The following is a 24,362-nucleotide window of genomic DNA, read 5'->3' on the forward strand; positions in this document are numbered from 1 at the left end:
GATCATTTCAACAAGCGCCTGGGTGGCTCAGTCAGTTAAGCATCCGACTTTGGCACAGGTCATAATCTCACGGCTCATGTGTTCGAGCCCTGTGTCAGGTTCTGTGCTAACAGCTCAGAGCCTAGACCCTGCTTCGGGTTCTGTATCTGCCTCTGCCCTATCTCAAAAATAAATAAACATTAAAAAAAAAGATCAATTCAACTCAACATGGATTAAAGTCTTGAACATAAGAGCTGAAACCATAAACTTCCTACAAGAAAACACAGGCAGTTAAGCTCCTTGACATTGGTCTTGGAGATGATATTTTGGATTTGACTCCAAAAGCAAAGGCAAGAAAAGCAAAAATAAACAGGTGGAACTACATCAAAGTAAAAAACTTCTGCACAGTAGTGGAAACCATCAACAAAATGAAAAGCAACCTACTGAATAGGAGAAAATATTTGTAAACTGTATGTCCAATAAGGGGTTAATATCCAAAATATATTCAGAACTCAAACAACCTGATGGCAAAAAACCCAAACAACCCAATTAAAAGTGGGCACAAGATGAGTAGACACTTTTCAAAGAAGACACACAGATGGCCAACAGACACATGAAAAGATGCTCAACACAATGAATCATCAGAGAAATACAAATGAAAACCACAATCAAATCACACCTGTTAGAATGGCTAATATCAAAGAGACAAGAAATAACAAGAGTTGGTAAGGATGCAGAGAAAAGGGGACCCTTGTGCACTGTTGATGGCAATGCAAACTGTATGAAAAAGAGTATGGAGGTTCCTCAAAAAATTAAAAATATAACTGCCATATGATTCAGCAATTCCTCTATTAGGTATTTATTTTAAAAATAAAAATACAAACACCACAACTTCATATATATATACGTATATATATATATACGTATATATATATGTATATATATATACGTATATATATATGTATATATATATGTACATATATATACATATATATATACACACATATATATATCAAATCATTATGTTATACAGCATAAACTAATACAATGTTATATGTCAATTATATCTCATATAATTGCGAAAAAAGTGAAAAGAATATAGATTAATAAAAATATTTATAATTTTTATATAACAAGTATCCTTGTATACTTAAGATGTTGGATCCAGTTACTTATTAATATTTTATATATAGTGACTATGAAATGCTGAGTATTGTAGGTATATGTTAAATGTGCTAGATTGTATGTGGTAAGAAATTTCATTTATGCTCTTACCATTGGACAGTTTAAATGTTCAGTCTTTATCAGAATAAAAAGTAATCTTAAGTATACAAGGATAAAATCTCTTATAAATCTATTCAGACCATTTAAAGTATAAAACCTATCATCCCACTAGAGGTATTCTAAGATCTTTAAGCTAATAAAGTCTAGAAACCTGTAAGCTAACAATTATCAAAATGTAACTGCAGGAGACAGACTTGGTGCATTTGAATACGATATGTTTCAAAAGATAAATTCCAGATGTTGAGAGAGGAATCACTTCTTTGAGATAAAACTACATTTCTATTTAAAAAGAAAAGTTTTATTTTATTTCTTCTTCTTTTTTTATTTAATGTTTATTTTTGAGAGAGAGAGAGAGAGACAGACAGACAGACAGACAGACAGGGGGCGAGCAGGGGAGGAGCAAAGAGATGGAGACACAAAATCCAAAGCAGGCTTCAGGCTCTGAGCTGTCAGCACAGAGCCTGATATGGGGCTCAAACCCATGAACTGTGAGATCATGACCTGAGCTGAAGTCAGACACTTAACCAACCGAGCCACCCAGGCGCCCATTATTTTATTTTTTTAAAGTTTACTTATTTTGAGAGAGAGAGAGACAGACAGACAGACGGACAGACATGTGTGCATGAGCGGGGCAGGGACAGAGAGTGGGAGAGAGAGACAGAGAATCCCAAGCACAGGGCTCAATCTCATGAACCGTGAAATTATGAACTCTTGGTCCAAAAGCAAGAGTTGGACATGTAACCAACTGAGCCACCCAGGCACCCCCATAAATAAAACTTAAAAAAAAAACCTATTCCCAAATGGAAAATGATAAAGTTCAAGCAAGCATGGGGATAAGGGACATTAGTTCTAAAATGTTAATGATAATTCTGACTTGGTTATTCTCTCTAGTAGGTTTTTTAAAAAATAATCTCTGTACCCAACATGGGGCTCGAACTCATAACCCAGAGATTAAGAGTCAGATGCTCTACCAACTGAGCCAATCAGGTGCCCCTTGGTTACTCTTTTTAAACCTCTTCTTTTCAAGTACAATTTCTTAGTCTTTCTTGGTGTTAATTGATTAAAAAGCATCCTGTGAGCACATATACTAGGTGTATCACCCACTTAACAGAATGTCAAGAGCACACAGTAGTTGTTAAATAAATATTAGCCCATTTTCCCCTCTATTATCATAATCCCCATGCTTATCTCCTTAATTTCTCAAAATGTTCTTTTCAAACTGAAAATTTTACTTGGCTTCTTATTGGTATATAGAAAGGCAGATGGGAGGGGAGATAATTTTACAATTCCCCTGAAAATTCTAAGTAAGGAAAACATGAAGAAGAGGGAAAATCAAGAATGTAATACCCTGTTATTACAAATTTTAAGTTAAATATAAAAAGTGGTGAATTTTCTTTGATTTCTAGTGTTTCCTCTCTGAGGCATAAAAAAGCATCAATATTATTTCTTTCATTTTACCAATTAAAAAAAAAGCTCAGGGGATTAAATGGGTTTATTCAATCATTTCCGCATGATTATTCATTCAGTCAACTTTTATTTATTGATTGGCTCCTGTTAAATAAGTTTAAGTAGACAAATAGGCTACATAGTTTTTCTTACCTATCTTTTGTGTCTCATGATTTATAGTTCAAAATAATTTTCATATTATGCCATTTTATTCTGATAAAGACTGAACATTTAAACTATCCAATGATAAGAGCATGAATTAAATTTCTCACAACATACAATCTAGCACATTTAACATATTCCTACAATACTCAGCATTTCATAGTCACTATATATAAAATATTAATAAATAATTGGATCCAACATATTTATTGTGCATCTCCTGTATGCAAGGTATTGTAATCATTTCAAGTCTCAGATATCATCCTTAACATTGAGAAGCTTATAACTTAATGGTAAACAATACAAAAAAAGAAAAGTAATATAATAGTAAATGATTTTAATATTAACAGTATAAGAGACCCAAAGTACTACTTGATTACTTTGTCAGATCAAATTAACAGATAAGTGCTACAGAATAAGTATTATAAAAGTTCAAGAAATGGGCAGGATCACCATTTGAATGGTCAAAAAAGGCATTATTTATGGATTTGAGCTGGGCCTAGAAAGGTGGATAAAATTTTAATGAATATTTCAGATGGCAAGATGCAGAAGTAAAATTTAAAACAGGCAGAGACATACAAGGAGTGACCTAAGGACAGGCAATTATTGAGGGATCAGGGAAACTGGAGCAAGAATTTATTCATATAGTTAACATTAGGACATAGTTGGAGAAGCAGACAGGCATCATATCATGCAAGCCTTGGAATGCCAGTCTGACAAAGGTACTGCATATACTTTTAAGTAATGGGAAGCACTATAGCACTTTCACAAACCTTTATTATAGTATATTGTTATAATTGTTCATTTTATTATTAGTTATTGCTGTTAGTCTCTCCCTTTACCTAATTTATAAATTAAACTTTATCATAGGTATGTATGTACAGGAAAACACAGTATATATAGGTTTTGGTAGTATCTATGGTTTTAGGTACCACAGGGGATCTTGGAATGTATCCCCCATGGATAAGGAGGGGGACTCCTGTGCAAACAGCTGGTCAAGAAGCTGTACTAAACTCCAATGATAATTACTGTTGCAGGCCAGCATCAAAAATCCTAAAATCCTAAATCCTAAATCCTAAAGCCCTTAGGTAAATGGTTACTAGGAAAGAAAATATTCACAGTGCCTCAAAGTATTAATCCACAGATTATTAATCACAAAGGAGAAAATATGTTTACAGTAAGAAGATATGATAATCACTACCTAAACCAAATGATCAAATTTAGGGTTACCAAGAGTTTAACAAGCTGCCATGATGGTGCTCGCTTCGGCAGCACATGTACTAAAACAAGCTGCCATGATGTACCTCTTGATATGATGCAATGAGAAGTTTAAAACATTACGAACATAGTATTCTTGCCAAAAATGTTTAACCTGAATTGAATCATGAAGAAACGATGTGACAAATCTAGAATGTGAGGCATTCTATAAGACAGCTGTTCTGAACTTTCCAAAAGGTTCAATGTTACAAAAACATCATTCCAAATTTAAAAAGACTTAAGAGATTTAATAACCAAATTCCATGCACGAACACTGGCTGGATCCTAAATCAAGAAAATACATATACACATACACAGCAAAAAATCCCATGTAGGAGACAATCCAGGAAATTTGGACTATGTATCAGGTGATACGATAAATTAATAACCATTTCTTAGCTGTGATAACGACATTTTGATTTTGTAGGAGAATGTCCTTACTCTTAGGAGATGTCTGCTGAATTATTTAGGGAAGAAGTGTTGTAATATCTATATTTAACTTTCAAATGATTCAGAAAAAGAAAAGTATGTGAATGTGTGTATGAGTGTAGGGGAGGAGGGGAAAAAGAGGAAGAGAGTGAAAGGAGGGAGAGAGGAGGAGAGGTGTTCAAAAAAGAAACAAGAGGCGCCTGGGTGGCTCAGCTGGCTGAGCATCCAACTCTTGATCTCAGGGTTGTGGACTCAAGCCCTATGTTGGGCTCCGTGCTGGGCATGAAGCCTACTTAAAAAAAAAAAAAAAAAAAAGAAGAAGAAGCAAAATGGTAAAAATTTATGAATCTAGGTGAAGGATATATGGGTCTTTATATTATCTTTTCACTTTTCTTTAGGCTTGAAATTTCTCAAAAGAAAAAAAAGAGTATACTGAGCTGGTGGTAGGAAGTATTCCTTCCCACTATGAATATAGAAATTCTAGAAAAATAGATTATCTTAAAATAGTTTATACAGCCAAATTCAAAAGCAAGAAAGGGAAATACACAAATCCATAAACCAAAAAGAAACCAAGCCACAGCAATGAGTGAGAACTGAAGGGGTCGCAAAACTAGGCAGCAACCTTCAGGCCTAGGATCAAAAGTTAGCAGGGAAGATGGGAATTATTGGCTGCAAACTTAAAGAAGTTTCTACAGTGTAAGGGGCCAGACTGGGCTCTCTGAATAAAGCCGGGAGCTGGCGGAAAAAACTATCCCAGGTGGCTCCAAGACTGAGCAATGGAACAGGATGGAAGAGCACACCAATAAAATCACCTTTCAGAAATTAGAATTCCTAACCTGCCCCTCACTCAGGATTGGGAATGATATTAAATCTTTCTATAAATGAATGTAACATGGTTTATCTCCATGGATACTCAGCTTTTATTGTGACCTGTAATAATGTTTTTAATTTTTAAAAGTCATGAAATAATGGGATAGTGGGGAGAGGAGGGTGCATGTGACTATAAAGGGGTAGCACAAGGGAGATCTCTGTGGTGACAGAATCATGCTGTATCTTCAACTGCAATGGTGGTTACACAAACCTACATGGGACAAATGAGAGGGACACACATTCATGAATATGCTCACAGGAGCTTTATTCACAACAGCCAAAAGGTGGGAATAACCAGATACCTATCAACTGATGAATGGAAAATCAAGTGTCAATTTCCTAGTTTATGTTTTCTATAATTATGTATAATATGTAAGCAATGAGAAAAACCGGGTAAATGAAGGGTACACTGGGACTCTATACTATTCTTACAATTTCATGTGAATCTATAATTACTACAAAATAAAAAGCTGGAAAAAAATAAAAATGAAAGAGAAAAAGTTATTAAAAATTCAACAGACATAGGAGCAGGATGAAGAGAGCATCTGTGTAAGGGGGAGTCAGAACCCAAGTATAGTAAAGTAGATGTCCTTGTGTTGGGGTGGCCCAACATAAGATGTCAGAGACCCAACAGTGTAAGAAAGCTGTCTATGCAGAAGGACAGCCCAGGTGGGGTATCAGAACCCAAGAGAGGCGAGGAAGGCATCTACATGAAGGGGATGGGGAGTCAGAGCCCAAGTGAGTAAGAAGAGACCACATGCAGAAGAGGTAAGGAGGAGATGTAAGAGCACAATCCAGAGTGGCAGGTCAGAGCCTGAGCAGGATAAGAAGGGTCAGGGGAAGGAGACAGTGATAGGAGACTGGTTACATGCAGAGACAGATCAAATAACTGACTACATGAAGAGCAACCAGGGCAAGGTTTCTCACTATTAGAGAAGGGAGTTAAAATGCACACAAAGTGAAGGCCAGAAAGAACCCTGCAGTGTTGGTTTGGAATTCGAGATATCAGTATGAACTCATAGACCTCAATAAACATAGACACTTATAGCAATAGATATAGATGTAAATGGTGTGTGTGTGTGTGTGTGTGCACTTGCTTTAGCTCTCTGCAGAGAGGATCTTAGAGCAGCAAATCTCCATCTCTAATCCAAGTAGCAATGAGCATGTACCTAGCACCAGATTTGGTATCTAAGTATTGTTATCCACTAAAAGGAAGCAGGGTTCTATGGAGAAATGGCTGATTCCAGAGCTGGAGTAGAAAAAATACAAGAGCTCTGATGAGGATATAGGGAAATATGAATTCTCACACATTGCTAGAAGGAAAGTAAAATGATGTCACAACTTTGGGAAATAGTTTGGCAGTTCCTCAAAAAGTTACACCTCATGGCATAGCTAGTCCACTCCTAGGTTTATGCCCAAGAGAAATGGAAATACAGTCACACAAAAACTCATTCATGAATACTCACAGCATCATTCATAAAAGCCAAAAGGTGGAAACAACCCAAATATATATCAACTTATAAATGGATAAATAAAGTGTGGTATGGTATATCAACAAAATGGGATATTATAGGACAATTAAAATAGATGGTGTACTGCTGCTATATGCTACAACATGAATGAATTTTGGAAATATTAAGGTAACTGAAAGAAGGAGACACAAAAAGCTATATACTGTATGATTCCTTTTGTATGGATTGTCCAGAATAGACAAATCCAAAGAAATAGAAAATTAATTAGTGACTGTCAGGTGCTGGGGGGAACTGGAGAGAAACAGGAACTGATTACTAATGGATACGAGATTTCTTTTTGGGATTATAAAAATGTTTTGGAACTAGACAGTGATGATGACTACATAACTCTATAAATATATAAAAACCCCTGGACTACATATTCTTTAAAAGAGTGAATTTTATGGTATGTGATTATATTTCAATTAAAAAAAAAAGAGCCTTGAATATCTTGCATGCTGGAAAGCAAACATGTACTCCAAGAATAATGGAGACATGTCAAAAGGACACAGAAACCAGCCTGAAGGAGTTCCCACAGGCTAAATCAGAGAATCAAAATAAATAATGATAGCAATGGATTACAACCCACTGAATAAAAAAGAGAACCATGAATCCTTGCAATATGAATAAATGAATCCCAAGTGTGATGAGGAAGGGGATATTTACATTGCTTCAAAGTTCCTCTCTACAAAAATATTTACTAATTACCAAACAAAAAAAGAGTAACTTCAGAGGCAAAGCCTGACAGACATCACCTTACACAGCTATCAAAGTAAGCATCATCAGTAATGGTACAAATGGAAATCTGTGCTCTCTGATAGGCTGCAGTGAAAAAGGACACAGCAATGTCAATACTGGGGGAGGCTAGATAGGGGTGGGGACTCCCTTTAATTTCTGCTCAATTTTGCTATGAAACTAAAACTGCTACATTTTTTTTGAGGGGGGGTGCAAGTGAGAAGAGGGCAGAGAAAGTGAGAGACAGAGAGAGAGAGAGAGAGAGAGAGAGAATCCCCCAGGGGTAGAGAGAAACAGAGAGAAGCGGGACTCACTCGAAAACTCGAGCGCATCTGATGTGGGAGGACTTGAACTCACGAACCGTGAGATCATGACCTGAGCTGAAGTCAGATGCTTAACAACTGAGCCACTCAGGCACCAGAACCTAAAACTGCTCTTAAAAAAATAAAATGCGTTAATTTAAAAACAAAAACAGCACCACTCTGTGATATTCCCACAAAACTGCATAACCTGAATTTAGTCATAAGGAAACATCAGACAAACCAAAACTGAAGAACATCCTACAAAATAACTGGTCTGCAATCTTCAAAAGTGTCAAAGTCAAAAAAGTCAAAGACTGCAGAAATGTTCCAAACAGAAGGAGACTACAGAGACATGACTGCAACACATGACTCTAAACTAGATCCTTTTGATACAGAGGACATTATTTGTACATCTGGCAATACCTGAATAAGATCTAAGAATTAGTTGGTGGTAATGGATCAATGTTAATTTGCTGATTTTGATTAATATATTGTGGTTATGTAGGAGAATGTCCTTCTTTGCTAGAAACACAGTTTCAAAGATCATGCACTAGCAACTTATCCTCAAATGGTTCAGAGAAAAAAAAAGTTCTTTGTAGGTGACTTTTCTATAAGCTTAAGATAGTTTATAAAATTTTTTAAATACACCAGAAGTGTCTATCATATTTTTAATTTCCAGAGCACTTTCTTTTTCTAATGATTTTTACGTCATCTTATTTCATGCATATAACTTCTTTTCTTATCTCTTCTCTTAACTTCTCTGGTGCAATTACTAATTACCTACAGTTTGTTGGGCTTTTTTCCTCAAACTTTCTTCTATTTCCTGTATTATTTTCCTCCAAGTTCCTCTTTTGTACTTTTGTGTTTTGTTCTCTTTCCCCTTGGAGGCTCTCCCCAAATGCCTATTTATTGAATAAATGAAGTACTAAAGCCAACTGGAAGCTCTGCATGTCTGGCTTCTCAACCAGGAGGCTTCCACTGCATGGTGATCAGGTGGGAACATAGTTACTTCACTGGGAGACCTCTAAATGTCAGTATAGAGGGGTCTTTTCTTTAGACTTTAGAGAAGGCTCATATACTTTCCTACAGGGGGGTACAGAGAGATATAATACTAGGCAATTACCTTCTGAAAGAAAAGTAAAGGAAGGAGTGAGGGGGAAGGGTCTCACTTTTCAGTATAAAGGATTTCTCTTAATCCTCCTGCTTTCACTATGTATGGTTCCCGATCCCTCGTCAGTTATGTTTAATGTCCTCAAGTCTTGAGCATCTTTAGTTTCATCTTCCAAAGAAAACCCTGCGGTCTCCTGAGGGCTTGGGAGAGGGGCAGTCTTCTCACTGCATAAGCTGGGTATCCCAGAGGATTTAAACCCTGGAGCACCTGGGTGGCTCAGTCAGTTAAGCGTCCAATTTGGCTCAGGTCACAATGTCGCAGTTTGTGAGTTCGAGCCCCGCAATGGGCTCTGTGCTGACAGCTCAGAGCCTGGAGCCTGCTTCAGTTTCTGTGTCTCCCTCCCTCTCTCTCCGCCCCTCCCCCACTTGTATTCTGTCTCTGTCTCTTAAAAATAAATAAACATTTAAAAAATAAATAACAAATCTGAAGTTAGGATTCTTTTTTTATTTTTTTAAGGAGGCTCCACTCCCAATGTGGGGCTTGAACTCACAACCCTGAGATCAAGAGTCCCATGCTCCACCAACTGAGCCAGCCAGGCACCCCTACGTCAGGATTCTTTACCTGCCTTCTTATAAAAGCATCCATGTCTTATTCAAAATAGAAGTCACTAAATATTATACATGTATATCTCAAGAAAGAAATAGGGGCACATGACTGGCTCAGTCAGTTAAGCATCTGACTTCGGCTCAGGTCGTGATCTCATGGTTCATGAGGTCGAGCCCCACGTCGGGCTCTGTGCTGACAGCTCGGAGCCTGGAGCCTGCCTTGGATTCTGTGTTTCCCTCTCTCTCGGCCCCTCCCCCTGCCCATGCTCTGTCTCTCTCATAAATAAATAAACATCAAGAAACCTTTTTTTAAAAAAAGAAAAGAAAAGAAATAGAACTACTTAATTTTGTACATTTTCTTCCTGAGGACCTCTTTGTTTGGCATTGCGCTTCTGGACCTCTTCTTTTTTATTCTATTGACCATAGTCCTTTTGGACATTCTCTTGAATCAACCTTAGGGGGTTCCACTTTTATAGCACTAATCTGATTGCTCCTTTTGTTTCCTTCACTGGTACTTCCTCTTTATGCCATATACTAATTAAAATGAACATGAGTACATCTATGCACCAAACATTATGGAGTATCAGGCACTGTCCTTGTCATTAGATTATAATGACAAATAAGACAATGTCCTTAGGGCACCTGGCTGGCTCAGTTGGAGGAACATATGACTCTTGACCTTGGACTCATGAGTTTGAAACCCACGTTGGATGTGCAGATTACCTAAATAAATAAAACTTAAAAAAAAAATAAGACAATGTCCTTGACCTAAAGGTGCCTAATGTTTCATAGAGGAGATGGATGAATAAACTTAAAATATAAAACATCGTACTAATTGATATATGCCCTGAGGGCTATGGAGCCAAAGAAGAGGTGAAGCTAAATCAGACTGAGGCAGGGATGTATTTGGGAGGTAGGGTAGGCTACTGTGACAAATATTCTAATAATTGATTACCACTGATTATTTTTTATTATTGTTGATAATTTTTTCAGTAGGTTGAAAACTTCCTAAAGAGGTAATGCCTGAAGAATAAGATCTTGCCCAGTAAAAGCAAAAACCAGCACCCCCTTCTTATGCCTCTACATGAGGTGGCTAGGGTATAAGAAATACCCTTCCAACTGTAGGCCCAGAAGTTTTGATGAGGAAGGCACTAACAACTAAGGGCCTCTCTACTCCACTCTCAACTGAAAAGGAGCTCACTCTGCTATCACACACTGTCAGACTCATGCCTCTATTCTTAAAGCTTACATGGAAAATTAAACTCAGCCAGAGTATGCAACATGCCATTAGTGAATGGTATAATCAGTTTCTGAAATTCATCTTACCCACACATCCTCAACCCTCCTTACCATTTCCAGCCCCTTAAGTAATTGTATGACCTAAAAGAAATCAAACATGATTCCTAGTCAGGAAAAAAAATCAATGATTCCTGCTCTACAAAAATTAGTGGAATACTTCCAATTTTCTGCTGGAAATTATTGCTCTTCACAATTAGTCTAAAAATACAAAATAAAATAATGTAATTAAATCTATATTTGCTTCCCTGCCCCAAAATTAGCTTTAATTGCTTTGCTCTTACATGATGACTAAGAAATAGAAATAAAATTAATTGGATAGATATATCACTATTTTTTTTTCTACCAACAATATTGCTCAAATCCGTGTTCTTTTTCATGCTGAAATTACCTTTTTATGCTCAAAGTAGAAGCTGACTCTAAAAGGAAAAAGCCAAGCACTGGCAGAAAAATTAGAATTTTGACATAATTCAACAGTAATTTTAAAATACCCTTCCTCTGGATTTAAGTCAAATCTTTTTTTAAAACTATACTCCTGATTTAACAAGAGGCAATGTTATAAATGAAGCAAGCAGCATATATACATGAGCATTATTTTCTGTAGATTTAGCTGTTTTCTTAAGTTCAATCTCTAACAGAAATAGAACACTGGTTTTCTTACCTTTTTCCCCTTACACACGTGATAAGGGACAGACTTCCCTGTGCTTACTCATGATGCTTGCTGCACCACCAGCCAGTCCTGTTGATTCAGTATGCCCTATTTGATCCTAAAGAAAAAAAAAAACAAAACAAAACACATTGCTCATTATATTTGCTAAAGCAATAAGCCCTAATTTTCTTCATATAAACCTATCACAGCCAGACAAATGAAAGCTATGGGGCTTAAATAATAAATTACATCTTCAGATTCAAAGACCTGGCCACTATGAAATGCAGCAGACACATTTTACTGTCTAAGAAGGCCAAAGGTTAAACGCTGCATAAACAGTTAAGAATTTTCGAATATTTTTTATTTTCAGTGGATAATACAAAATAAAACCTCAGAGGCAGGCACTTTCTACCCAATGGTTTTAACTCTGTTAATTCATAAAAATACCAATTATTTTGTATTACAATAAGCCCTCTGAGAATCCAAAGCTAGCAAAACTGCTGCTTCACTAGAATGTCTTTTTTTTTTCTGTACATACAGATTTCTTAAATTGAGATTCAGAGGCTTCCTGTTGAGATTTTTATTGCAAAACAACCGTTTTCCTCCAAATGGAGTCTCTTAGGATTCTAGTCTTCCTCCATTGTTTAGAAGCAATGGATCTATTAGCCCAACATTATCCTTACTACTAGTGGTATGCAAAAGACAAAGCTTTCAAAGCTTCCTCAAATGTTATTTCCTTCTTCTGAATATATGACAATATCCATGAAGTTACAGTAGTCCAATTTAAATACTTCTGTAGCTGTTTAGAGAAGATTTGAAAATCTTTAGGAGCCTAATTTAGTCTTGAACAAGATTGGTAATTGTAATCCGAATAAAATTAAGAATCTCATATTACCCATATAAAATATCAAACATATAATCATAGCATTTCAGAACAGGAAAGCATCTTAGAGATGATCTAATGAACATCGCTTAATTTTAAAGATAATATGCACTAAAAGAAATTTTTCTGGCATTATTGTAAATGCAATTCCATTATCTGATGTAAAAATAATGTACTTATTAAAAAATAAGAGAATTTTTAAAAAGCCAAAAACTCAAGTTTCCAGAAACCAATAAAAAATATAGAATGGGGGCGCCTGGGTGGCTCAGTTGGTTGAGTGTCCAACTTCAGCTCAGGTCATGATCTCGCGGTCTGTGAGTTCGAGCTCTGCGTCCAGCTTTGTGCTGACAGCTCAGAGCCTGGAGGCTGCTTCGGATTCTGTGTCTCCCTCTCTCTCTGCCCCTCCCCTGCTCATGTTCTGTCTCTCTCTCTCTCTCTCTCTGTCAAAAATAAAAATAAACATTAAAAAAATATATATAGAGAGAGAGAGAATGAAAATCTCTGGTGAGGGTCACCTGGGTGGCTCAGTTGATTAAGCATCTAACTCTTGATTTCAGCTCAGGTCAGAATCTCACAGTTCATGAGTTCAAGCTCCATGTCAGGCTCTGCACTGGCAATGGGGAGCATGCTTTGGATTTTCTCTCTCCCTCTCTCTCTCTGCCCCTCCCCCACTCTCTCTCTAAATAAATAAACTTGGGAGGGAAGGAAGGAAGGAAGGAAGGAAGGAAGGAAGGAAGGGACAGAAATTTTCCTATCTTGAAAACTTGAAAAAAAATATGTATTTGTTAAAATTCTAAATGAGAAGTGCTGTTGATGCTAAGAACCAGGCTTACATCTATCAAAGAACTAAATCACATCAGAAGTAGGAAAGGATTATACAAGTAGAAGTACCAAAGTCAAAATGAATGAGGCAAAAGTAAGATCCTCTCCTCTAATATCTACCTAACTGAAGATTTTTTTAAACAAATAAAATTAACTCTATAGACTCCAAGTTAAATCCTGTATGTCTGTATCTATTGTCATGTGTGAGGCAAGTCCAAATAATATTATGTAGCTATCTCAAACATCACAGGTTGTTCTTCTAGAGTTTTATTCTTTTGACCTTTAGCCTCAGCTGGCAAAGCCTCAAGTCTGGTTAAATCCAACTGTCTAACTCCCTGTGTTCCCCTAAGGAGCTTAAATGTGTCTAGAGGAAACTCACACAAGATGGAGACTGTTCTCAAGTTTACATTTATGACTTCACATTACATTTCCCTTAGTCAACCTACTTTCAACCCTGCACCTATTCCTACCTTTTGATATGTCTGGGATTTCTTAATGCAAAGCTTTCATAATTCAATTCTTCCAGAAAATAAACTTTTTGTCTCCTGCAGGACAAGGATAACGTTACTTAGCTACATAATTAGGACAGAATACCAGCATAACTAACCACTTCTTGCACAGACTACCAACCAATTTCTGTTTTCAGCACCACACCTCACCTAAGCCTTCAGAGATCCCTAGAACTTCCATAAGTTTCTCTAAGGTTCTGTGCGGGTGTAGACTTGCTTCTCATCACATCTACAATTTATTGCTTCTTCAGTTCTAAGACCTTTCTTTACTTTTTTCATTCACTGAAAGCTCCCATCCACTGTTGTTTTCCTTTTCTGTTGTTTCTTCCTATCATTTCAGTGCAGTTTTAGGAAGACAAAAAATAAGGGGTGGGGGGGGGGCCAATCCTTCCTATTTAGCCACAAGTCTTTATTCTTATCTTGAGAACTGACATATAATGGAATACAATATTGTATTCTTTCTCAAAAGTAGCCTTAAAAGTTGCCAATGTCCTAACAAACTAAGAAATAGTTTAGAAAAACAAAGGGAAAGATAAATAGACAAGCAACCAGTTATGCTTTCCAGATAAGAAACGGTTATCTAGTACTTTTTTACCAGAATGAACACTTTATGGTAGAAGACTTTTCACTGTCTTTTGGCATTATGTAATTGCTTTTTGGAAGGAACAAAAGAAGTTTTGTAAGTGGATGGATATACCACATAAAATACAATATAAAATGCCTTAAATACAGTTCAAGATATGCAGGAAAAAAACTTCAGAACTTCAAGATTCTGCTCAATGTCACCTCCTAATATGAAATTAATAATTGCTTAGTTCTCTATGCTCTCATAACGTACGTACTTACACCTACAACATGTTTTACATTACATGGTAATTTCTCTCTTTGCAATCTGCTGCACTCTACATAACAATAAGCCACTCAAGGCAGGAAACCCTTTTATTCATACTTTTATCCCAAGACCCCAGCACAGTGCTTGTCATATAGCAGGTATTCAAAATATCCAGGATGATTTTATTAAGTATAGCATATAACACACCTCCCATGGCAAGGATTCCAAATAAAAAGCTCTTAATTACATCTACCTCCTTCTATTTCTACAACTGCCTTATTTTAGGCCCTCATCAGTTCTCACCTTATCCCCTTCCTATGTCACCTACTTAATAGACACATCTGGATGTCAGTGATGGGTCTTCATTTGTCACAACTACTACCCAGATTGACTGTGCTTTTCTAGCTAATGAATAAATCCCCTTCCTCCTTCCCCTAAGAATGAAGTGTGGTTTTTTAGCATGGCATATAGATCCCTTCAGAACTTGGTCTCTGCTTCTTTTCCAAACTGTTCTCCACTACTTCCCTAAGCTCCAATCATACAAAAATACCCAATTTCTGGTGAGACGCTTTATCATACTTCTCTCTCACTGCATGCTCTATGCCCATACTGAGACACTTTTGCCACTCTTCTTTGCCTAGCTAATTTGCGTTACCACAAGGTTCAACTCAAACTCACTCTCAACTCAACCTGGGAAGCCTTCCCTGATTCTCTGTAGCCTGTTTTAGAAGAGTCACCCTATGCTCGTGTCATGCATGCTCTCTACTAATGGCAGCACTTACCAAATTAATTTACATTGTCAGTATGCCCGTCTACCTCCCCCAATGAACTGTCAGTCCATTGAGAACAAGGACTGTCTTCACTGAGACTGATGAAGTCCATATTTAAGTAATCAATCTCATGATGAAGACTTCTTCCTACCTAATAAATATTTATGGATGTGTGTACTGTGGGAAAAAGAGACAGTAAGTAAACGCAAGAGACAAACAAAAACAGAGAAATTCTCCACTGGAAGAGGAAAAAAAAAGTGACAAGGATTTAAATAATTGGGAATTTTTTTTTTTTTTTAAGTAGGCTCCACACCCAACATGGGGCCTGAACTCATGACCTGGAGATCACGAGTCGCATGTTCCACCAACTGAGCAAGCCAGGTGCAATAACTGGGAAATTTGATCATTACTATATAAACACAGGCCCTTTGACATAACAATTACATTCCAGAGATTTACCTCAAGGAAATAATTAGATAAAGAGAAAAGATATAAACTAAGTTAACTGTTAGACTGGTGTTTAAAATAGTTAAATATTGGGGAAAAAATCTAAATGTCAATTGAAAGCAGCCATTTTAATGGTACAAATTTTATTTATTTATTTATTTTAATTAATTATTTATTTATTTAATTAACCAACTTAACTGACTGAGCCACCCAGGCACCCCAATGTACAAATTTTATAAATTCCCCATGTTTCGGGAAAATTTTTAAGTCTCTTTTAAGATTTTATTTTTAAGTAACCTCCACACCCAATATAGGGCTCAAACCCACAACCCTGAGATCAAGAGTAGTCATGTGCTCTACTGACTGAGCCAGCCAGGTGTCCCAAAACCTTAAAGTCTTAAGAAATATACACTAAAATATAATACAAAAACTCTTGGTAGTGTTCGGGTGATTTACATTTTTTTCAATCTTCTGTAGCCCTAATTTTTCATGGAATGAATGTTTATTATTTCTGTTTTTTTAAACATTTATTTATTTATTTTGAGAGAGAGTGAGCGAGAGAGAGAGAGCAAGGGAGGGGCAGAGACAGACAGACAGAGAGAGAGAGAGAGAGAGAGAGAGAGAGAGAGAATCCCAAGCAGGTTCCACGTTGTCAGCACAGAGCCCGACATGGGGCTGGATCTCAGGTACAGTGAGATTATGACCTAACCTGTAATCAAGAGTCAGGCTCAACCGACTGAGCCACCCAGGTGCCCCTATTTATTATTTGTTAATAATAGAAAAGAGAATTGAAGATACATGAATTTCAATTACTAAGACCCATGCTACTTAAATTTTTACCTTTGACTATGAAAACTGAAAATGGAACAGGATAGGAAAAAACAAGGATTTGGACGATTACTTTTCTGGGATTAAATTTTAATTATATATGGGAAAAGAGAGAAAGAAGAATCACTGAAAATTTAAAAACTAAGTTTAAAAAAAATAAACCTATAAGGAAAATGACAGGAATAAAACTGATGTTTAAAATATAAAAATGCAGGGGTGCCTGGGTGGCTCAGTCAGTTAAGGGTCAGACTTCGGCTCAGGTCATGATCTCATGGTTGGTGGGTTCAAGCCCCACATCAGGCTCTGTGCTGACAGCTCAGAACCTGGAGCCTGGTTCAGATTCTGTGTCTCCCTTTCTCCCTCTCTGTCCCTCCCCTGCTCATGCTCTGTCTCTCTTTCTCTCAAAAAATGAATAAACATTTATAAATAAATAAACAAACAAATAAATAAATAAATGCAAGCAATTGGGATGCCTGGGTGGCTCAGTCAGTTAAGCACCTGACTCTTGATTTTGGCTCAGGTCATGATCTCACGGTTCATGGGATCAAGCCCCACATCAGGCTCTGTGCTGACAGTGCAGAGCCTGCTTAGGATTCTCTCTCTCTCTCTTGCTCCTCCTTCCCCAGCTCACATTCTCTCAAAATAAATAAACATTTTTTAAAATGCAAGCGATTTATAGGAAGCCCTTGTATGGACATGTTTATAACAGAAGAGATGTATGAAGGTAATACAGATCTTTCTCAACTTACAATGGGATTATGTCCCAATAAACTAAACATAAGTTGAACAGATCATTAGGTCAAAAACACATTTAATACACCTAACCTACTGAACATCACTGTTTAGCCTAGCCTACTTTAAAAATGCTCAGAACACTTACATTAGCCTACAGGTGGGCAGAATCATCTAACACAAATCCTATTTTATAACAAAGTGTTGAATAACTCATGTAACTCAGTGAATACTGTACTGAAAGTGAAAAACAGAATGGTTGAATAGGTACAGAATGGTTGTAAGTGTACTGGCTCATTATCCTTGCGATCACATGGCTGACTGGGAGCCATGGCTCACTGCTGCTGCCCAGCATCCCAAGAGAATATCATACCACATATTACAAGCCTGGGAAGGAATCAAAATTCAAAATCTGAAGTATGGTTTCTACTAAATGTGTATTGCTTTAGAATGAACCTAAAGTCAAAAAATCATTATGTCAAACCACTATTAAATAGGGAAAAGACTGTCATTCCCAAAATCCTGGCCACAGGTTAAAATAGAAGAAGAAAACAAGGATAAACTAGAAAGTGTTCTCATTTAAATAGTGTTTCCTATCTTGGCTCTGATTAATACTATTTACCATAGAACAAATTCAGTATCTGCTTAGTAACCAAACTTTTTAACATTTCCACCAGTAAGTCTGACAAGGAGTTGAACTCAGTATGTACAAAATTGCATTCAATTTTCCAAAGTAATTTTCTTTGTTCCCTATCCAAGACTCTCAAATTAGGTGTGGCAGATTGTATTTGCAAAGACAGCTGCTACATTATCTCCCATCCCACATGATCTTCTTACAGGAGTGGTGAAATCTATGTTCCCTTCTTCTAAACATGGGCAGACCTTCATGACTACCTTAACTAACAGAGCAAAACTTCCAAAGCTAGGTCACAAAAACACAGTTTCTGCCTGGTCTTTTTGGGATACTCACTCGTGGAATCCAGCTATCATACCAGAGAGACCACATGGAAAGGCCACATGTAGATGATTTTGCCCATGAACCTTTACATATATGAACAAGCCTCAAGAGGAGCAAACACCTCAGGTAAGCCCCAGCCACTGTCTGACTACAACTTCATGAAAACCCTGAGTACCACCCAGCTGATCCCAGCCAATCCCCAGAAGCAAAAGAGATAATAATTATTGTTTATTGTATTTTATTTTTTTATTTTTTTTAATTTACATCCAAATTAGTTACCATAAAGTGCAATAGTGATTTCAGGAGTAGATTCCTTAATGCCCCTTACCCATTTAGCCCATCCCCCCTCCCACAACCCCTCCAATGATCCTCTGTTTGTTCTCCATATTTAAGAGTCTCTTATGTTTTGTCCTCTTCCCTGTTTTTATATTATTTTTGCTTCCCTTCCCTTATGTTTATGTGTTTTGTATCTTAAATTCCACATGAGTGAAGTCATTATGATATTTGTCTTTCTCTAATTTCACTTAGCAAAGTACACTCTAGATCCATCCACATAGTTGCAAATGGCAAGATTTCATTCTTTTTGATTGCCGAGTAATACTCCATTATATATACATATATATACACACACACTATATATTATATGTTATATATACATATATATGTATAATATTCCATTTACATATGTATATACTATATATACACATGTATATGTATATATGTGTATATATTATATATGTATATATGTATATATATGTGTGTGTATATATATAATACTCCATATATATATGTATAATACTCCATACACACACACACACACACACACATCCCACATCCTCTTTATCCATTCATCCACCGATGGACATTTGGGCTCTTTCCATACTTTGGCTATTGTTGAAAGTGCTGCTATAAACATTGGGGTTCATGTGTCCCTTCAAAACAGCATACCTGTATCCTGTGGATAAATACCTAGTAGTGCAATTGCTGGGTTATAGGGTAGTTCTATTTTTAATATTTTGAGGAGACTCCATACTATGTTCCAGAGTGGCTGCACCAGCTTGCATTCCCACCAGCAGTGCAAAAGAGATACTCTTTCTCCGCATCCTTGCCAACATCTGCTGTTGCCTGAGTTGTTAATGTTAGCCATTCTGATAGGTTTGAGGTGGTATCTCATTGTGGTTTTGATTTGTATTTCTCTGATGATGAGTGATGTTGAGCATTTTCTCATGTGTCGGTTGTCCATCTGGATATCTTCTTTGGAGAAGTATCTGTTCATGTCTTTTGCCCATTTCTTCGCTGGATTATTTGTTTTTTGGGTGTTGAGTTTGAGAAGTTCTTTACAGATTTTGGATACTAACCCTTTATCTGATACGTCATTTGCAAATATCTTCTCCCATTTGGTCAGTTGCCTTTTAGTTTTGCTGACTGTTTCCTTGATGTGAAGAAGCTTTTTATTTTGATGAGGTCCCAATAGTTCATTTTTGCTTTTGTTTCCCTTGCCTCTGGAGACATGTTGAGTAAGAAGTTGCTGCAGCGAAGATCAAAGAGGTTTTTGCCTGCTTTCTCCTTGACGATTTTGTTAAATTATTGTTTTAAGCCACTATGTTTTGGTGTAACTTTATTTTTTAATATATTTTTTTAATTTTTAAGTTTATTTATTTGAGAGAGAAAGCATAGTGGGGAAGAAGCAGAGAGGCAGGAGAAAGAGAGAGAGACAGTGCAGCAGATGTGGGGCTCAAACCCATGAGTTTTGGTGTAATTTATTACATAGCAATAGACACATGTAATAAGTTAGTACTTTGATACTCTTCAACCCAATCTTATATAAATATTCTAAGGGAAAGGGTAAGAACCATAAAAAGGACAGGGAAAAAAGAAGATCCATTGATAGCCTCTTCTCTACTCAACTATTTAGCTGACTCTAAATTTGCATATACCACTAAATAAAACAGCCTTTGAGCTTCTGAGAGTATAGTTTGGGAAATACCTCATTATTCAAGCAAGAAGCTAGGTGAGGGAGGGGATCTTACCTTCTTCCAAAGAAGCTTATTAAAGTTTTCCTCTAAAGGATATATAACATTCTACCAAGTGTTCTGGTAAACACATTTTTCATCTCATCAACTTTCCAGTGCCATTTTAGAACTCCTTACAGATCAGCACCCTGAAACCTATCTAGGTAGCCAGATCCTTAATGAGTCTATGAATCATATCCACCCAGGTGACAAACTCAAAGCCTTGAATGCCATTCTAGATACTACTTCTCCTCTCCTTCTACCTCTACATTCAGTCTAACACAAAGTTTTACCAATACTGCCTTTTAAACCTTTCAAATCCATACACTTCGTATCTCCATTTCCACTGGCATATTCCATATCACTGACATCTTTCTGTTGCCCAGATTTTTTTAGAATCCTAACTATTCTCCCTGCCCCCTGTTTTGTGTCCATCTAGACTGTTCTCTATGCAAATGCAAAACACAAATCTGATTATATTATTTTTGTACTTAACACCACTCAATGGTTCCGACTGCCCTTAAAGTCCATATCTCTAAAACATAGTTCTGTTTGAGTTGGTTTCTGCTTACCTCTTTAGTATGACAACTTCTCTTTATTCTCAGGTTCTTACTCTATGCACTGGTCATTCTAATCAACTGAACTTTTACTTCTTAATCTTGCCCATCTCCATGCCTCCAAACAGACTTTCTACTAATACATGCTACAATATAGATGAACCTTGAAGACATTATGCTAAGTGAAAGGAAGTCAGTCACAAAAGACCGCATACTATATGGCTCTATTTATATGCAATGTCCAGAACAGGCAAATTCTTAGAGACAGGAAGTAGACTAGTGGTTGCCAGAAGCTAGGGAGAGTAGAGAATAGGGAGTTACCTCTAATGGGTACAGGGATTCTTTTCAGTGTGATAAAAATGTTCTGGAATTGGACAGTGGTGATAGTTACACAACTCTGCGAATATACTGAAAACCACTGAATGTATACTTTAAAAGAATGAATCTTGTGATAGGTATGTCAAATATTTATATCTCAGTAAAGCTGTTATTAAAACAAAACATAACAAAATAGACCTTCATACATTTAGGCCTAGAATACTCTGCCCCTTCCACTGTTACTTTACTAATTCTTACTTATCCTCCTTATCATACCCTACACATTAAATTTTCTATGAAACCCTTCTGGGGGTGACTGGGTGGCTCAGTCAGCTGAGCAACTGACTCTTGATTTCAACTCAGGTCATGATCTCATGGTGGTGAAGTGGTAAGATCGAGCCCCACATCTGGCTCCATGCTGGGCATGGAGCCTGCTTGAGATTCTCTCTCTCCCTCTTCTTCTAGCCCTCCCCAACTTGCATGAGTGTACACATGCGTGCACTTTCTCTCTCTCTCTCTCAAAAAAAAAAACCTTCTGATCCAAGCCTCAAATAGGTGTCCTTTCTTTTTTAATGTTTATTATTATTTTTGAGAAAGACTGAGAGAGCATGAGCAGGGGGAGGGCAGAGAGAGAGAGGGAAATACAGAATCCAAAGCAGACCCCAGGCTCTGAGCTGTAACGGATGCGGGGCTTGAACCCATGAACTGTGAGATCATGACCTGAGCTGAAGTGGGACACTTAAACTAAGCCACCCAGGTGCCCCATGTCCCTTCTTTCTTGTATAGCTTTTACTTCCTCTATCATAGCACCTTATCAACTGAATTATGAATTTTTTTTAAACTGTTTTGGGGCGCCTGGGTGGCTCAGTCAGTTTAAGCGGCCGACATCGGCTCAGGTCATGATCTCGCGGTCCGGGAGTTCAAGCCCTGCGTTGGGCTCTGTGCTGACAGCTCAGAGCCTGGAGCCTGTTTCGGATTCTGTGTCTCCCTCTCTCTGACCGTCCCCCATTCGTGCTCTGTCTCTGTCTCAAAAATAAATAAACATTAAAAAAAAATTTTTAAAAAACTGTTTCTCTCTCCCTTCCAGCCTCCTGTTTCTCAGGATTGGGACTGCTTCTGTCTTATTTATCACTGTATTCATAATATATAGCACAATAATTGGCACACAGTAAGTGTTCACTAAACACTCAGATGCAAAATAAAATAACTAAAGGACTAACTTTCAAAGCACTTCCACCTAGAAAATTTTTCCACACAAAGCAACCCAGAGCTGTGCTTAGACTGCTAAGCTCTTATGTACTTATTTGAAAACCTGTTAATGCTAACATAAAATTATGAATTTTCATATTGAAGAACAGTTCAAACTTTAAACCATGTTTTATCAAGGCTTTCTACCCATGATCTCAACTCTTCAGACGGCTCTCATTAGTTCGATGACTTACCTTTTTTTAACTTTAATTTTATTTATTTTGAGAGAGAGAGAGAGAGAGAGAGCGAGCTTGGGTGGGGGAGGGGCAGAGAGAGAGAGGAGACAGAGAATCCCAAGCAGTCTCTGTGCTGCCACCGCAGAGCAAGAAAGTGGGGCCTGAACCCATAAATGGCAAGATGATGGCCTGAGCCAAAATCAGGAATCAGACATTTAACCAACTGAGCCATCCAGGCACCCCTGATGACTTTTACCTTTTTTTAAAAGAAAAAGTGCAATTCAAGAGTATCTATGAATACAACCATGGAATGTCGAGCAAAACTGGAACTGGAATTTAATTCCTTGTTATTTTTTTTAATATAATTTATTGTCAAGTTAGCTAACATACATTGTATACAGTGTACTCTTGGTTTCAGGGAACTAGAATTTTAAGACAACCATTACCAAAATATAATAGACTTGCTCCTCGGATGTTTAATTCAAAAACATTTTTTATGAGTAGTCAATAGAGTTTGGTGAGACACCATTTACGCAGAACTCTGGCAAATCCAGGTTCAAATTCATGCTCTAGCACTTAACAGCTATCCATTGCAGGACAGTTTTAATGATGAAGAATGACTTCATATAACATGCCTATTTATCTCATCTTACATCTGATATACAAGTGCTCAATAAATGGTAGCTATTATTCATCATCGAAAAGCTATCTGTGTGCAAGAATTATAAGAGAAAGGAAGAGTATGATTTGAACCATAACACCAACCAGCAGGCTGGTTTGTTTCTACAATTATAATCCATCAGGGCCACTGATCTTAAGTGATCAACTCAAGTGTGAACAATGAAAAGAAATACAGGAACAAAAAAGTAGCCTCACAGTTAAACTTTCTGAAGAGCCTAAGTATATTTGATCCTTAAAAAGCCCATTGAATATCAACACCCTCACAGTGGCAGAAAAAAGAAATGAGATAATCTTTGAGAAGAGCTTTATTCTTGAAGATCAGACCAAAGTACATTAAGAGGGCAGGTTCGGGGAGCTGACATTGTTGCTACTCCACATTCACACAAGGCTTCAATTTCCAGGATATCAATCTGGCATCTTTCACAAACATTGAATTCTCAGTCAAGAGCTATTAGAACCAGGTGGTTGTTTTCATCTGGTACACACTAAACAAAAAAGCACAGTTTAAAAAATATTGGGAAATGTGATGGTAACAGATGTACCAAATATACATATGCACTGAAACCCTAAAACAGCAACTGATTTGAGATTGGCACTAAAACAAGGAACATGAACAATTTTCATGTCTGCAGTAATAAGACTCAAGACCATATACATGAATTTGTGTATACATGATATAGGGCAGAAACTATTAAGATATACAACATTGCTAAAGTAGCACATAGATTTTTGTTCCATGACTGGAACCGTTAATTAACTCTATATTAGCCCAAGTCCATACCTTGACTTTCTATTTATTTGTTTTATTTTATTTTACTTTAGAGAGAGAGTGTGTGTGTGTGAGAGAAAGAGAGCGCAAGCACATGAGTGGGGAGAGGAACAGAGGGAGGATGAGACAATCTTAAGCAGGCTTCAGCTCAGTGTGAAGTCTGACAGCAGGGCTTGATCCCATG

General features: G+C 37.1%; 1 protein-coding gene across 2 annotated transcripts in view; it reads right to left on the reverse strand.

Moving 5' to 3' along the window:
• The window catches only part of ZFYVE9 (zinc finger FYVE-type containing 9), a 213,668-nt gene that overhangs the window by 126,473 nt on the left and 62,833 nt on the right, over nt 1–24,362 (reverse strand). For both annotated transcript variants that reach the window (XM_049617176.1, XM_049617175.1), the window contains exon 2: nt 11,649–11,754. The gene's annotated coding sequence lies outside the window, so the exon portion shown is untranslated. The remainder of the gene's footprint in view (nt 1–11,648; nt 11,755–24,362) is intronic.

The sequence above is a fragment of the Panthera uncia genome (genome assembly GCF_023721935.1).
Source record: "Panthera uncia isolate 11264 chromosome C1 unlocalized genomic scaffold, Puncia_PCG_1.0 HiC_scaffold_4, whole genome shotgun sequence".
NCBI lineage: Eukaryota > Metazoa > Chordata > Mammalia > Carnivora > Felidae > Panthera > Panthera uncia.